Raw genomic sequence first — 13,528 nt, 5'->3', positions numbered from 1 at the left:
TCCTCACTCCTAACCCAACTAGATGTTCCCTCCTCGTCCCCCCACAGCACACTGAACTTTTTACGTGTATGGCTTTTTATAGCACGTGTCATTTTGTAGCACAATTATTTATTCGTCTGATGTCCCTTTCAAACTGTGAGCCCCTCACATTTCATCTTGAATGCCTGGCCCGAGGCTTTCATTAACTTTTGAAATTAAAGATAAGTTGAATTAATATTAAAATTGGGCTTTTGTTTTAATATCATGCACACAAACACCGAGGAATGAAACTTCTTAAATCAGATAAGATCCAGTTTGGACATTTCTGGATATATTTTGCTGGGCAGGAAAGAAATAGGCATATTAACTCTAACGGTGTGTGGTCTGGGTTGTCTTGGAAGCCCACCTGAAATATTAAGTGATCTTAGATCCAGGTAGTGTCCCCGCAAGGAACAGAGCAAGACCCTTACTCAAATCAAGGTAGAGTCTTTCTATGTTTCTTCTCAGTTTATGTACAGAAGACCGAAACACTAAAAATCAAACAAACAAACAAACAAACAAACACTTCACAAGCTCTTAAGACTCTGTGATTTGGGGCATGTTTTAAAAATGGTGGTAAAAAACACGTAACAAATTTTATCGACTTAACCATTTTAAGTGTACAGTTCAGTAGTGTTAAGTATACTTACGTTGTTGTGAGACAGAGCTCCAGAACTTTTTTATCTTGCAAAACTGAAATTCTATACCCTTTAATCAACGACTCCCCTTTCCGCCCGCCCCCCAGCCCTTGGGAACCACCATTCTACTTTCTGTTTCTATAAATTTGGCTATTCTAGCTAACTCATATAAACGAAAGTGTACAGTATTTGTCTTTTTGTGGCCGGCTTATTTCACTTAGCATGTCCTCGAGGTTCATCCATGTTGTGGCATGTGACATTTCCTTCATTTTTAAGGCTGAATAATATTCCATTATATGTACATACCGCATTTTGTTTATCTGTTCATTGGTCGATGGACGCTTGGTCGCTTCTACCTTTTGGCTACTGTGAATAGTGCTGCTGTGAACATGGGTGGGCGAGTGTTTCTTTGAGATAATGCTTTCTGTTTTTTTGGTAGATACCAAGAGCGGGACCCCTGGATCATTTGGTAGTTCTATTTGTAATTTTTTGAGGAAATGCCATACTGTTTTCCATAGCGATCGAACCATTTTACAATCCTACCAACAGTACACGAGGGTTTTGATTTTCCACATTCTTGCCAACACTCATTCTTTTCTTCTTCTTTTTTTTATAGGAGCCATCCTAATGGGTGTTTCGATTTGCTTTTCTCTGGTGATTAGTGATGTTGACCATCTTTTCATCGGCTTGTTGGCATTTGTGTACCTTTTGGAGAAATGTCTATTTAAGCCTTTGATCGTTTTAAAATGGGTTATTAGATTTTTTGTTGTTGTTGAATTGTAGGTTCTCTTTATATAGTCTAGATAGTAATCCCTTGTCAGATATAAGATTTGCAAATGTCTTTTCCCATTTCTTAGGTTGCCTTTTCACTATGTTTATGCACAAAAGTTTTTAAGTGTGATGTAGTTACACTTGTATTTTTGCTTTTGTTACCTGCGCTGGTCATGTTTCCAGGACATGTTTGAGTCACGCTAGTCACTGTCTCAAGGCCACAGAGGGCAATAAGAGGAAGTGTCAGTGGACGACTCGCCCTCTGGAGCCCCGCCATCTTTGTTCCTTAAGAGGCTATTGAATTGACACAGCCAAAGGGGTTTGCTAGGTTTTCATATAGATTTATCAGCCCTAAGATGGGAAGGAAAAGTTTCTTTCTGGGGAAAAACTTCCACTCAGGTTTGCTGTAATGGACCAGCTTACAGAGTGTCAAGAAAAAGGTACTTTTTTCCTTTCTAAAAAACAACCGGACTAACCGCATGTGCAAACTTGTTAAAATCTGGCCGCACAATCGGAGTGCTTAGCCTGCTAATAAATATATCCTAGGAAAGCAAGGACCAAAATATGCATACTTTGCTGCTAAAAATTAACTTTATCATTTACTTTTTGGCCATAGAAGATAATGAGAAAGAACAGCAAAGACATGAAAAAGGCAGCGGAGGGACAGCCTTCCTCCTTTTCCGTCCCCTTGGTCCTGGGTGTTTGTCCAGCTCTCATGTGCACTGGGTTGAGACCACCAAGTGCATGTGGGTGGGTTGGTGACGGGCAGAGGACAGGGGCGCCCAAGCTTCTGCCCGCCTGCTGACTGCAGGGCAAAACGTTCCTTACAAAAAATTACAAAAATTACAAAAAGTTCAACAAAGAAAAGAATGGCTCCCTCACCCTTCAATCTCCCACGAGCCATTTGCAGAAAAGATGGAGCTCAGAACAGTTTCTTTACAGTGCATTTGGATTTTTCTTGGGCTGCAAAAATTAATAGACTAATGAAAGCTACCTGAATATCTTCCAGTTTCAGGATATCAATGCATTTTGGGCTCCTTTTTTACCTCTCGAAAGAATTTCTAGTGTCTACTTTCTTTGTCACTCTTCTCTTCACTTTCATAAAAGACAATTTTTTCCTTCTGACTTTGAAATGACACCTTTTGTACCTGAGCCCATCTATGGAACACAGAGCAAGGACTGGCAACTTCTTGAAAGCCCTCTGGTCAGCATCAGCTGTTCTGAAAGATGTTACTGCTATTGTTTTGTGTGAATGATTCTTAATTAATTCTCACTTAAGGTCGTTGCTAAGATTATTGGAGTTTAAATGAGATCGTTATAGTTGAATGACAGAAAGTTGCTGAAAATTTTATTACATATGCACGCTCATGCTTAAAGAGCTGTATGAAAGCCTGTGATTTTTAAAACTGCTTTATACATTTTTTTACTCTGGTAAAATATATATGGCATAACATTTATCATTTTAACCAGTTTCTGCACACAGTTCACTGGCATTAAGTACTTTCCGATCGTTGTGCAACCATCACCCCCACCATCTCCGGAAGTTATCATCCCAGACTGAGGCTCCGTACCCACTAAACTTTAACTCCCTATTCCCTCTTTAATTCTTTGTGAGTGTGATTTTTATAATGAAAGCTTATATTTTGAAAAAGAGGATGCATTTGACCTCAAACCTTAAATAATGTTTGCTCATTCTGCTGTGCTTCCAAGATTATGTTTTCTGTGGAGTTCCCCTGCCCGCAAAGCTCACTGGCATCTTACATGTGAGTCAGCCAAATGAGACACCATTGAAATGCCAGTTTTGTGAGATTTCCAGGTACTCTTCCATAGAGTCCAAGCTATTAAGGATGTATCTAGAGTTACTTCCAGCGATCTTATTAAAGTGGAGGTTGTTTGCCACAGGTTATGTCCCCTGCATGGACTATATCCTTGCATTACGCTGTTACCTTTCATTTTCTTTATTTGATTCAGTACCACTTTATAAGGCCCACTGTTTTCTCTGCACTGTACCAGGCACTGTGGGAAGTACAAAAAATTCAAGTGATTATCGCTTGAAACAATAATGCAGCTCCCCGGGGAAAATGCGATAGAGGATTTTCAGTCCTCCATATAGAGCTGGCGACAGAAAAGGTAGTGATTTTCAGTCGAAAATTAACATGACAATTATGAACATACAATATAAATGTTAATATGTTCAAATATGAAAACAGAAGTGAACTCTAGAACTGTATGAGAATAATAATAGTACTGATGATATTAACACCTAACAGTCATTAAACATTTACCATGTGCCAAACATCACACTAGGCACTTTACTCATATTACCTCATTTAATCCTTACAAATACCGTAAGTCGGTTACTGTTATTATCCCCATTTTACAGTGGAAGAAGCTGGCGCACAAAGAGATGGTAGGGCATGGTCCTAGGAGGAGATGAGTGGGGTTCCCAGCCCGGGTCTGCCTGATTCCAGGGTCCAGTCTCGTCTGGAAATACAAGAGAGTTGATTTTGCTCTGTTACATTTAATTTCTCATTGAAGTGAAAATGAAAAGGGAGAAATTTATTCAAAGACCATTAAATAGTTTTATAACGCTTGGTCTCTCCTACCAAGTTCCTCATCGATGTGCGTGCCGGGGTTCTTTTTTAGAAATTGTCTTCCCAGGCCGTCTCTAGGTCCCGCCACGTCCAACAGCAGAGCCGGTGGTTGGCCCGAGGCCCGTTTCCGCCATTCCTCACGTCAGGCTGAGCACGTATTCAAAAGGAGGTGCCTGAGTGTTTGGTATAATACGGTCCAGTTTTTTCTTTCTTAAAAATGTATTAAAGAGAGATGCTATCAATCAACTGATTTAAATCATTAGTTTTAAAAAAATTATTGCCTGCTCTTGAGCGATGAGGAAGAGAGTTAGTTCGTGAATCTTCAAGTGTGGCTGTCACACCTGAGTTAGTTCATGAATCTTCAAGTGTGGCTGTCACCACTTCCACGAAATAGTAGTGGAAGCACATTTCGAACAATGGAGGTAAATACCTCAAAAAGTTCGAAATGGTTGCCCCAGAGAAGAAGGGACGGGTAGGACCCGGTGACAACTGGTTCATCTGTCCCCCAGCCAGCCATTTGCCAACTCTGACATGCGTGTCTCATTCATTCTTTGCATCACTCACTCACTCGTTTGTCTGTTCATCACTAAGTTCCTCCCTTGACTGAAGCACAGCAAACTATGCAGCAGGGCTCAAAGATTACGCCCTTGCAGGCCTTGCTGTCTTGTGAGGGAGAGGTACATGTGGAGCAGGAGACAGAGCACAGCCCTGGCTTGGGGGGTCTAGAAATTAGGAGGTGTGTCTTAAAGGACAAATAGGATGTTTCAGACAAGTGGCGGGGGAAGGAAGTTGTGTGAGGTGGAGACAGCATCTTCAAGGGCTTAAAACCTGCCGAGCCAGCTGGCTTAGGCCTCTTCCAACAGGTGCGGGTGTCAAAATGAGGAATCCTCTGGGGGGGGCGGGGGGCGGGGCACAGGGAAAGTGCCTGGATTTCTTGTTTCTATTTTGCACCATAAACATATTTATGTTTTTCTAGAGCTTTCAGCCGCCTCGAGTATCTGGCTAAAACCTTTCTTTGTCTTAAACTATAGACACAAAGATTGATGTTGTCAAAGCAGCATAAAGGCTGGTTTGGGAGAAATATTTTATCAACTAAACACATGGATGAACGTATTCTAGCATCCTGGCTCTTTGGTTCTTGATGGCGTGCTGTGTGGTACGAAGTGTTTTGTTTTTATCTCACTTCTTGTGCCTAATGCTTATAAAGCCAGCAATGATTTTATCTGACACTCAGAAATATCAGTGTAAAAGCCTCTAAGCCCTGTAAAGGAGATCGCTGTTTTTCTCCATTCTTTTCACCAATATTGAGACGCTCCCAAAGATATCCAGTGTTAAGCAATTTGCATTCAGCTTTTGTTCCCGAATCGGGCTTCCTTCTGTTGGAAAATGATAACTGCGAAACTAGAGCTCATCCACTTAGTTTTAAAAATGCCTCGCGTGGGAAACGGTGGCTCCCAGGCAGGGGGATGGTCACTCAAGCAAAAAGCCACAGCTGTGGTACGTGAGGATTATCAAAATTTGAGTAATTTTGAAACTATGGGATGGGCCTGCTTGCTCCATAGGTATATTATAGTGGCAAGCGAAATCTTAGAGTCAAAAATATCCAAGATCTGTGAGAAATAGCAAGAAGGGATTTAGAATGAACTATTATGCATTTTTTGAGGTTGAAACTGCAGACCAGTCTCTTTCAGGAAGCCGTTGGTAAATCTGGAAGGAAGAAAAGGGGCCAAGAGCAGTGTGTGGGCAGGTGGGCTGGGCTGTGCTGTGCTGGGAGGGAAGCCGGGTGAGCTTGTGAGGTTACCTGAATGCCCTCGAACGTCCTTGAGGTTCGCCCTGTAGCCTCCTCCGGACAAGTGGGAGAATGCTACTTATCACCTGCTAGGGCTTTTTAGGAGAAACTCTTGGCTTTAAGATGCTACATGCCATAAGATAATAATAATAATAGTTGGTGGAGTGCTTTGTTTTCTAGCAGACATTATTTAAGGAGAAAATTTTGCCCACATGGGGAGAGCTCACGAGCTCCTCAGCGAGGGAGAGGGGCATGGTCGACTCACTCAGTGGGGAACTGGGTGGTAGAGAACTCGGTGTCTCTGGTTACTGATGGCTCTGAGATGTGGGCGGAGCACACTGCCTGCCTCTGGCTATTACGTGGGGCAAGAGAATTCCACTGTGCTGGAACCATTAATATTCCAGTGACCTATTGATAATAAAAGTGGAAAGTATGGTTAGGTTTACAGTTTATTCCAATAAGTAATTCTAATTAACAAATACGAAAACTGAATGAATGAATGAATGAATGACTGAATGAATAAGTAAATAATGTGAATTCTTGACCAAGGCATAGTCATGGTTTTCAGGTAAAATAATTTCTCACTTCTGATGACTTTAATAATTATAACCAACCCCAAATTTAAATGTGACATTAAGGGCTCATTAACCCAAATTTCTTCCATCAGAAAGCGACGTTCAAAACAGTGAAGATTTGATTTATTTTCATAATAAAAGTGACCATTATGAGTAAGGAACTGATCCTCGGGTGTATGCTGGGGACTCAGGGAGAGTCTGATGGCTACTTAGTTAAATAAATATGGATGATCATAACCTGATGAATGTAAAAATAATCATCTATTTTATTTTTTGAATGAGTAAAAATGAACTTGGTACAAAATTCGAAATGCGTAAAGGCTCCTAGAATACAGATGATTTTTTCCTTATAAACTTGTTCCTCAGCCACTCAGTTCCCTCTGCCCGGAGTTCGCCGTCCTGGGAGTTCTGCGTAAGCATGTGGGCGGCCAGCATACTTCATGCACCTCACTTTTTTCACTAAGCAACAGATCCTATACGTTCATGTCACAAAAATCATAAATATTCACCTCATTTATTTTAACATCTGCATAGTATTCTATTGCATTAATGTACCATATTTTATTTAACCAGTCCCCTTTTGAGGAATATTGAGGTTGTTTTCAATCTTTCGGTAATTCTGAATTATATTGTAGTGGACATTCTGGTTCATATATATCTAGATCCTCGCTCTTCCTTTATTTTCATTTGCCTGGTAGGTTTTTGCTCATCCTATTAATTTCAACACTTTTTCAAGCATTTTATTTTGGGTCTGTCTCGTGTATACTCAAGCAGTCATTGTAACATTCCCAGTAATTGCTGTAATTTCCATTTTAGACACAAAGACACCTGTCATGTGAAAAGCTTCCGGGCTAGTTTCTGAGATGGGAAGGCACCTGGCGGCTGATACTGAGGAGTGCGGAGTAATGCAGTTTGAGTAGGTTACAAGTTAAGTGCAGTTGCTAGGCTCGGCCCATCTCGCCTTACATTCCACTGAACTCTGAAACAACATGGCACCTGGTCCCCTGCAGAAACCATGTGTTGGTAGTTATGGTGCTAATCTGGCTCTAATCTGGGTTTGTCAACCATAGAGATCTATTTTCAAAATATTTAGGGCAAATACAGATTCAAATGAATTTTGTCAACTATATTTTTCTTTACCTTTGAAACTTTTATTGATATTTATCGATTATCATGAAACCAAAACGAATAATTTGTAAGTAGGATTTTCAGGAAGTTTTATGTCCTATTTATAAAACTTTAATAAAGAAATGAGTAACAAATAGGGAAATAATGAGGTGTATTTTGCACAGTGTGTAGACTCTCAAGCATAATCATCTGACTCTAAATGTGTTCTTTGTTGTTCCAAGTGACGGAAAACTCAACCCATAAAAGAAGTTAATTGGCTAAGTGGCCATAGCTGTAGATGCAGCTATATCCAGGGCTCATATGTCATAGTTAGTATCTAAGTCTTGATTCTCTTTCTTTAGGTTGGCTCCATTTTCAGACAGCCTCTTCCCTTATTTTCTCAAGATGGCTGAAGGCAGCTTCCAGACTTTCTTTGCAGAGAAAGATTGCCAGGAAACAGTGTTCCTGTCCTTAGTCATGGGGCAATAGTCTTGGATGTCTTTCTGACTTGACAAACTTATCCATCTTGGAACCATCACTGATTAGCTTAAGCCCGAGGCCATTCCCACCTGCCTCACCCTGCCCCAACTAACAGCAGAACCCACTTTCCATGGTATATGGAAGCTGGGGCATGGTGGGGAGGTGGACAGCTGAACAAAACTTGGGACTGGAGAGAGGGAAGACATTAGAAAATATCTCTACAGTCCCCAAGCCCTTAACAGGAGGAAAACTAGCAAGTCCTGCCTTCTGGAACCCCCTACCGTAAATATCCCCAGGAGCCTCACGGGTCTGAGACTTCTAGTTATTTCTTGGTTTAATCTTTGCTTCCTTAATTCTCGATCTCCCTTCTGCATCTTACCTGGTGTGGCTATTTGCTTTTCTCCATATTCACCCAAACACAGATCATCACCCTTTTTCCTTAATTTGCTTCAAAGGGCTCTTAACATGAGGCTGTGTATGTGACAGTTTTTAACTGAAGGTCACAATAATGTGAGTTATTTAGTAGCAAATCACAGCATACAATTTAAATTTAATATTAGCCCATTTAATAAAACAACTTTATGGATGTAGTTCTCATACCATAAAATTCACACTTGTAAAATGTACAATGGCTTTTAGTATATTCACAGGGTTGTTTGACCATTGCTACTGTCTAATTATAGACCATTGTCATCATCCCAGAAAGGAGCCCTGTATCCCACAGTGGTCCTCTCTATTCGCCCCTCCTCCCAGCCTCTGGCCACCAGTCATCTGTTTTCTGCCTCATTTGCCTATTCCGGACATTTCATTTAAATGGAATCATATAATATATGGCCTTTCATGTCTGGCTTCTTTCACTTAGTATAATGTTTACAAGGTTCATCCATGTTTTACATGTGTCAGCTTCTTCCCGTTCATGGCTGAGTAATATTCTGTTGTATGGATATTCCGCCTTTTCTACCGATCGGTGGACGTTTGTATAGTTTCCACTTCTGAGCTACTAAGAATAATGCTGCTATGAACATTGGTAACGTTGGCCTGTTTTAAAAAGTGTCTTCACCGCACCTGCTGTGGGGACTTTCTCAATGGCTCTGTCTTCTCTGTGCACAGGTTTTGTACCTGTGGGATGGTAACAATAGCAGAGATGACGTCATCAGCAGAGATGACAGATTGCAGGGGAGCGGCTTCTGGTACAGTCAGTCAGAGTTTGGTGTAGGATGTGTTCAGTTTGAGGTGTCTATTAGACACCTAAGTCAAGAAGAGAGTTGGACGTAAAGGTCAGGCCTGGGGACATAAATCTGGGAGTCATTAGGAAATGGACGATTTCGGAGCCATGAGCCTGGTGAGACCATCAATGGTGGGGAGAGTAGATGGAGAAACGGAGAGGACCCAGGATCGAGCCCCGGGTGCCATAGGTCCTCAGTGTAGAAACAGGTCCCTAGCGTAGCTCCGCAGACCACTGTGAAACCGTGACCTTCTCTGAAATCTGCCTGCTGTTTTGGGCCACCGACGTTTCTGCCAGTCCTTCCTGATGTGGTTGATTAAAATCTCCTCCCAGTTCCAAGTGTCCTTGCAGGCCCTGGGCTGCTGTCTCCTGAACAAGAACACCTGACCCTTTGCCGACCTCTTGACCTTGGGTAGACTCAGGTATGTGATCTGTAGCCATCAAAGCCATGTGAGCTAGAAGAGGCTTGTGTGGAAAGACTTCTACCCAGGGTCAAAAGAGAAGGAACCAGTAAAGGTGACTGAGAGGGAGTGATCAGTGAGGTGGGAGGAGCCGGGAGGTGGGGATGGGGATCTTGGGAACCAAGTGAGGAACACTGTGTGTCAGAGGAAGAGGTGACCAGCCATGCCAAAATGTAACAGTGCCTGGCACCTAGTGAGAGCCCCATAAATATTAGTCCACTCTTGTTTCTGTCAAGCAGAGAGTGTGGGGGACAAGAGCTAAAACTTCGTACATCACAACGCAGAGCAAGGAGCCCATGTCTGAAATGGACAAATCAAGAACAGTGGAAATAGTGCAAGCGCGTTTCGAAAAATGGAGGTAAATCCCTCAAAAAGTTCGAAATGCTTGCCCCAGAGAAGAGGGGCGCGGCGAGGCATGGGAGTGGAACAGAGGGTTTTTAAAACAAGCCTTTTGATATTATTTGATTTTTAAGCTATTGTACAGATATTTCTTTGACAAAAGAAAATTTAAATGACGCAAAAAGAGGACTTTTGTGTGTATGTGCATGTGCGCGCGCGCGCAAACACACACACACACACACACACACAAGGTGATTTCTGACTCATGTTTTGTGGGGTAATTGCAGAGCCCAGCTGTGGGGCCAGTGGGGGTGTAATCTGCCTCTCGCCAGAGGATCCCTCCGTTAGTGACATCCGACCTGTACTGCTAGGATATTTTGCTCTTTATTCACTCAGCTCTTTTCTGGATCAGCGAGAAAACTTATAGTCTGGGGAGGGCAGGAATAACACAGTCCACGGAGGAGCGGCAGCCTGGGAAGGAGGTGATTAGAAATGTCTTCTGTCTCCCAGGGTCTGTCTCCTCTGCTTATTCTCTCCTGCCGAGGGTCAGTACAAAAAGGGGTAACACCTTCCCGCCTCCATCCCTGTCACGCTCTGATCTCCCCAGCATATCACTCCCTGTACTTCCCGGGCTGGTGACAGGCCGTATGGCCTTTCTACTTTGGAAAATGAGAATTCTCAGAAGACCAACAGAAATGCACGTAGAAAATGATGAAAATTACTGGGTATCAGGAGGGATGATGACCTAAAAGAAAGACAGGAGAGGAGGCAATAGGGTGGAAATGGGTAAGATTCTGTAATGACATGATATGTAGCTATTTGCTTAATTGCCTTGGCTTCTGCTCCAAATAAGAGGTTTCAGCTCTCACATGGTGAAATGTGCAGTCTAAATCCAGCGTTCATCTCAGGGGCTTCCGGGAGGGTGGTCCGGAGGTCCCACTGGCATGGCGGAGGGAGGTTGGGACAAGTGGCACCCAAACCAGAAAGTGACAGAAAGAAATCAGAAAGGGGACTATTACGGACTGAATGTTTGTGTCCTCTTAATTCACATGTTGAAGCCCAACAATATGATGGTATTATGTGATGAAGTGGGGCCTCTGGGGGTGATTAGGTCACGAGGGTGGGGCCCTCTTGGACAGGATTAGCGCCCTCTTAAGAAGAGGCCAGAGAGCTCCCTCGACCCTCCCACCGTGCGAGGACACAGGAGAGTCAGCAGTCTGCAGTGTGGAAGAGAGATCTCACCAGGACCTGATCTTGCTGGCACCCTGAGCTCTGGCTCCCAGCCTCCAGAATTGTTGTTTAAAACTCCACTAAAAGTGAGTTTCCGGAGGGCAGATCTTTTTCTTTTTCTGCTGTATTTCTAACACTCAGAACAGTGCCATCCCTTGCCTTGCTTGTCTCCGGCCCTCAATAAATAATTAAAGAGTGAATTAGAGTGTTGAGACATCTCACTTCTTAGGCAATGAATCAGTTAGGAAAACGGAAGCCACTCTAGCTATTTAAAGCAAGAAGAGATTTAACATGAGGAATTAAGGGCTCGTAAAATCACAAGGGCGGTTGTGTAAAATCACAGTGGAAGGGTAAAGGTCAAAGGTGAGAGAAAGCCATCCCGGGCTCTTGAGCCCACCGCTAGCTTACAGAAAACCGGGAAGTTTCAGAACCTGCAAGACCCGCTGCCAGTGCCTCATTCGCCTGCAGTACCGAGGCCCTAGCAAAACTCACGTTCACCATGTCTGCCAGCTCCTGAAGGGGACAGTAGGATGACTTGTATCTCCTCTATCTTCCCAATGTTGCTTGAGTATCTCTCGTTGGCACAGTTAACCTGGAATTCTCCTCGTTGGTATTCTAGGAAGTACGGTTCCCAGGTTTCCAGCTCCTGTAATGAAAGGGAAGCATCCAAGAGTAAGAAATGGGGCCACTCCATGTTTACTGCTCACGGCAGCAGTTCTTGAATTGTAGAATCTAAGAATAGTAACACTTAGGAGGCTTATTACAGCACAGAAGTCTAGGTTCCCCCCCAGCTTATTATTATTATTATTATTATTATTACTATTATTACTATTATTACTATTTTTGGTGCCAAAACTCAGGATTGAACCAGGGACCTTTAGATGGGAATTGCTTTTTTAACAAGTCCCTTGAGGATGGTGCTAGTTGGGGGTCCTCACTTCAAGAACCCCCAGCCTATGAATTGAGTTGTTGAAATTTTCTCAAACTAATGTGACCTAATGAAGCTGTTCCTATTTATTGTTCTAGAGATACATCACTTAAGTCTAAATTTGTGTGGGGCTCATTATGTACTGCTGGCTAAAATACTTTAATTATATTATCAGCGGGTCCTCTATTTACACCATATATTTTATTATCTGTAATTACTGTCATAGAATGATTAGACTTAAGATCTGAAAGACTTCTTTAGAATAAACTGATCTAATAGAAGATGAAGAAATCGAAGTCCAGTGTTATATTTACCAGACCCTCTACAAGTGTGATTTCCAAATCGGGGTTTACTGTCAACAGCCCTCAAAGAATGGCCTATGAACTAAACAATAACAATAACATGTTACGTTCATACAGTAATCATGACTCTCCTTTTGTTTGTCATATGATTATTTGTTTTCTTAAGATTAAAAAAAAAAAGAAACGAGAGTATGTCATGGCTGATGCATAGGCAGAGAAATGACACCTTGAGTCAGATCATGGCAGATCCTGACAGCCATGCCAAGGAGCTCATGACTCCTTTTTGGGGCAGTAAGAAATCAACTCCTTCGAGTAAGAGAATGACATGGTAAGATGTGGTTGAAAATGATCATGTGGAAGCAAAATCCTGAGTGGATTAAAGCAAACGCTGGTTCTTAGGGATGGGTTAGTTAGGATGCCACGACGATGGTCTAGAACTATTTTCTCAAACTGGACTCAAGGGATATTGTCTCAGGGCCCACATGGTCCAAACAAATGCTTGAATTTTGTATTTTTATTTAAAAGATCACCTAAGAATATACTTTATCAGCTACGAAGGCAAAACTCTTGTGAAGAGAGTACTCGATAGAGGGATTTTCACAAGACTGAGCTTAAACTTCTCAAGTCAGTATTTCTTAGTCGACATACAATTTAAGAATTCAAGATTAACTTTTTTCCCTGTGAAAGGAGTCAGCATATTATATGCCTTTGAGAGATAGTGATTTAGACAAGGTAATAAAGTTTGGGCAGCCTAACAGGCATATTAGTTAGAATCATCAGATCTCCGACTACATTTTCGGAGGAAGAGAAAATGAGAAATCTAAAAGATATTGGGGGCTTTGAGGCCGGCACTTCCGAGAATGATAAAATGATGAAATAAAGTAAAAAAAACTAGGAAAAGGGACAGGTTTATGTGAGGCAAGGATAGGGCGACAGAGCATTTGTAGTGGAAGAAAGCTTACCTATGGGTCATGACCACAAGGAGCAACACCACAACTCCCTTTGCGTCAGGAATTTTAAGAATTAATTTTATTCACAGTTTAGCCATATTGCGGACAAAAATGAAAAAAA

General features: G+C 42.1%; 1 long non-coding RNA gene across 1 annotated transcript in view; it reads right to left on the bottom strand.

Moving 5' to 3' along the window:
* Positions 1–10,362: 10,362 nt before the first annotated feature.
* LOC111745631 overlaps positions 10,363–13,528 on the bottom strand; it is a 6,855-nt gene continuing 3,689 nt past the window's right edge. Inside the window, exon 2 of the long non-coding RNA XR_002782742.1 lies at positions 10,363–11,873. This is a non-coding gene — a long non-coding RNA (uncharacterized LOC111745631). The remainder of the gene's footprint in view (positions 11,874–13,528) is intronic.

Source organism: Pteropus vampyrus, unplaced genomic scaffold, assembly GCF_000151845.1.
Source record: "Pteropus vampyrus isolate Shadow unplaced genomic scaffold, Pvam_2.0 Scaffold159, whole genome shotgun sequence".
Classification (NCBI taxonomy): Eukaryota; Metazoa; Chordata; class Mammalia; order Chiroptera; family Pteropodidae; genus Pteropus; species Pteropus vampyrus.
The sequence above is the reverse complement of the archived record's forward strand: the minus strand, read 5'-3'. Positions and strand labels throughout refer to the sequence as shown.